The 3,875-nt window shown below is 41.7% G+C and overlaps 1 pseudogene; it reads left to right on the top strand.

Moving 5' to 3' along the window:
• Window positions 1–1,194: 1,194 nt before the first annotated feature.
• Window positions 1,195–2,938, top strand: LOC138848986 (non-POU domain-containing octamer-binding protein pseudogene; annotated as a pseudogene).
• Window positions 2,939–3,875: the final 937 nt, after the last annotated feature.

The following is a 3,875-nucleotide window of genomic DNA, read 5'->3' as shown; positions in this document are numbered from 1 at the left end:
GAAAAGGAGAGTTAATTCTTTTGTCTGATGTTTGGGGGAGGCTTACCAGAGCCAGTTGCCTAAGAAAACCAATTTTCCATTGTCTTCTATAGACCTCCATGACCCTGAAAGCAACTGTGAAATCGAAGGAGTTGAATTCATACTCGATAGTTATTTCTAAGCCACTTCCAGCCATCTCTCATAAGCAGGACTGTAATCCATTGCATCTAGAGCCACTTTTCCACTTTCTTACTTTCTTGTTTCCTTTTCCCTCTTTTCTACCCATCTGCAAAAAGAGACACAGGAGGCTTGACTGAGAGGTTGTCACTCCATTGGTGAGAACTGCGTGTTCACCTGTGATAAGTGCACAGTAACACATATGCTCCCTGCATCTAGCTTAGGAGTGCAGAGTTTAGATTGTATTAGTGTGCCACTATAGGAGAGAGATGGTCCTCTATGTTAGTAATTTTCTTATTCTACCAGAAAAAAAAATTAGGAATGTGACTGTGTTCCCCCTACTTTAGAAATACTACTGTGAGAAAAACAACCATGGCCCTAGAGAATGTATCTAAATAAAAAGATGATTCATAGTATTATCAAACAGATAACTAATAAATAAGCCCTAGAACTTATCCTGTTTAAAACTATTGTGCTTGCAAATATGATCCTACAAAAAGGCAACTGCAAAAATATTTAATGCATAGAGTAACTTAATAAGGGCCTATAAAACACAACAACCCTTAAATTTTAATTTTTCCTTCCCCTGAGTGGTTGGTATTATATATACACTACTGCTGAACAAGTATTTGTCAGATGTCTTCTGTCTAAAACCATCCTAGTTGACACTCTGAAAAATAGAATATATTTGAGACATGGCCCTTGCCTATAAGTAGAGACTCTGTGAAGCCATCATTAAATTATAAAATTATGTAATAAAAACAAGTGCCATAGGAATTCAGAAAATGCAACAGAATGATAAAAGGTGAAGCAGCTTGTATGGTCTTCAGGAAGAAGTCAGGACAAAATACTTTTTTTCATATTATCATTCATACTCAGATAATGGAGATTTTATTTAATTTTTAAGAGTTATTAAAAATTATTTTCATTTTATTTTTGAAAGTCGATTATACAGAAAGAGATAGAGATGTACATAGGAAGATTTTCCATCCACTATTTTGTTCCCTAAATACCTGCAGTGGCTGAGACTGAGCCAGGCCAACACTAGGAGACTGGAAACCAGTCCAGGTTTCCCACCTGATAGCAGGAACCCAAATACCTGAGCCATTGCCTGCTGCTTCCCATCTTGTGCATTCACAGGAAGCTGGAGTAAGAGGTGGAGGCAGGGTCTCCATTGCTCTGAGAAAAAAGTTGGCAGAGATGTCAAGGTTAGTACTGGGAAGCTCTTGTCTGCTTCAGTCAAAGTTGCGATTACAAAAAATGCTGAATAATAAAAGCTTTGCCTTGGAGAAGGAAAACTGTATCATCAGCATCACCACCAATAACAGCAGCAGCAGTATCCACCAGCCACCAACCATACCTGCTAATGGGCAGCAGGCCAGCAGCCAGAATGAAGATCTAACCATTGACCTGAATGTTAGGAAACTAGGAGAGAAGACCTTCACCCAGCATAACAGTCTCTTTGTGGGAAATCTTTTCCTGACATTTGCTGAGTAAGAAATGAGGAAATTGTTTGAGAAATATGGGAAGGCAGGTGCAGTCTTCATTCATAAGGGTAAAGGCTTTGGCTTTATCTGCTTGGAAACCAGAACCTTAGCAGAGATTGCCAACGTGGAGCTGTACAGTATGCCATTACAAGGAAAGCAGCTGCACATTCACTTTGCCTGCCATTCCTTACAGACTGAAACCTTCCTCAGTACATGGCCACCAAACTGCTGGAAGAAGCCTTTTCTGTTTTAGGCCAGATGGAGAAGGCTGTAATAATCGTGGGTGATGGAGAAAGGCCCTCAACAAAAGGCACTGCTGAGTTCTCAGGGAAAGCGGCTGCTTGGAAAGCTCTGGACAGATGCAGTGAAGGCTCCTTCCTGCTAACTGCGTTTCCTTGGCCAGAGACGTGATCAAGAGGGACTTCCTGGGATGGGATGCCGGAAGCAGCAATTTCACAAGGAGTGAGAGCAGCCATCCAGATTTACATGGTTTTGGTCCTTTAAGTACAAGTATACCATGTGCTGTAAGGCATCATTGAGATGGCGAAGCAGCAGCAAGACCAAGTAGCCCAAAACATCAAGGAAGGTCCTGAGAAGATGGAGACAGAGATGGAGATGGATGCTGCTCTCCGTGAGTACCAGCTCATGCTAATGAGGCAGGATTTCATGAAGCTCCAAGACCTTTGGAGAATGGAAGAGCTGCGCAAACAAAAGGTGCAAAAGCGAAAGTAACTGGAGCTCAGGCAGGAAGAGGAGGGCAATTGCCATGAGGAAGAGATGTAGAGGTAGCAGGAAGAAATGATTCAGCAACAGCAAGAAGGATGCGTGGGAACCTTTCCTGATGAGAGTAGACAGGAGATACAGATGGGCCATATGGCCGTGGGAGATGTTATCAGCCTGAACAGCATAGGTGCCATGCTTGCCCACCCCACTGCCCCCACCGACTCCTGTGCCAGCTGTTACCCCAGCACCTCCAAGATCTGCCACTATGATGCTGGACAGGACCTTGGGATTGACCCCACCAATGACCGAGTTATTTGGCCAAGCTGCTACAATGGAAGGAATTAGCAAAACTGGTGGAACCCCTCCTGCATTCAGCCATTCAGCCCCTAGAGCTGAATTTGTTCCAAACATTTCCACTACTAATTAAGTTGCTGTGTTAGCTTCCCAAACCTTTTAAAAAGGCTCCTTTTTGGACTAGCCAGAATTCTGTCCTTGAAAATTGTTAGGGATTCCTCCCAATAATTAAGTCTTCCCTGCCTGTAATACTTGAAGGAATATGCTGGGGGCAGAGGACAAGAGAGGGGTGGTATGCAACAGATCAGCTCTGTGTGGTATTTTGTTTACTGTGTTCTGTGTGGTTTGTTCCTGAAGTCTCAAATGTGATTGTTGAGAGCCTGGGGGAACTACGGAAAAATGGATCCACTTAGAGACCCATTAATCTTGATTATTTTAGTTTTTGTCCATCCCATTTTATTTGCTTTCTCATCCCTATACCACTTCACCCCTCCGCAGCTCCCAGAGACACTGCCATGTATACTACAAGAAGCAAACATTCCCCAATGACTTCAGCTCTATCGCTGCACTCCCAGGTAAGGGTTCAAGCAAATGTCCACAGAGGTCACAGACAGAGAACCTGTAGTTCTGTTCTATCCCATATATTGCCCCTTCACATCCTAAGGAAGACGTATTATCAGAGATTTTCAATTTAGTATATCTTTTAAAAATTCGTGTTAAGTTGCCTTCATCTTTATCTTGGGTATGGACAACCCATGAAGGGCTCTTTTGTGTCTATGGTTTTGCTGTTCACAGCTTTTTGTGATAGGCTTACTATAGTCTTAGGAACAGGACTGCTGTGTATTGAGGGTCTGACATTATTGCTTAGCATTGTTTATCTTAGGTAGTTATGCTGTGCATACTTTATTGGTATGTCATATTTTATTTGTCCCTGATACCTTAAATTTGGAGTTTTTCTGAGAATTGAAATAGTAATGTAGCATCAACTTATTAAAATAATTTGAAGCCTCAAAAAAAGAGAAAGAGGCAGATTTAAAACCCAAGTACTCACATATGGGATGAGGGCATTTTAAGTAGCATTTTAACCACTGCTCCAAATACCTTCCTCATCAAAGAATGGAGAATTAAAAACCACACTTGAATTAATGTGTTTTAATGCACTAATATGCATCTGATATCATCTTCATCTCTGAAAATGAACAAAGATAATTGTGC

This window comes from Oryctolagus cuniculus, chromosome 3 (genome assembly GCF_964237555.1).
Source record: "Oryctolagus cuniculus chromosome 3, mOryCun1.1, whole genome shotgun sequence".
Taxonomy (NCBI): domain Eukaryota; kingdom Metazoa; phylum Chordata; class Mammalia; order Lagomorpha; family Leporidae; genus Oryctolagus; species Oryctolagus cuniculus.
This window is presented reverse-complemented; position numbering and strand designations above follow the sequence as displayed.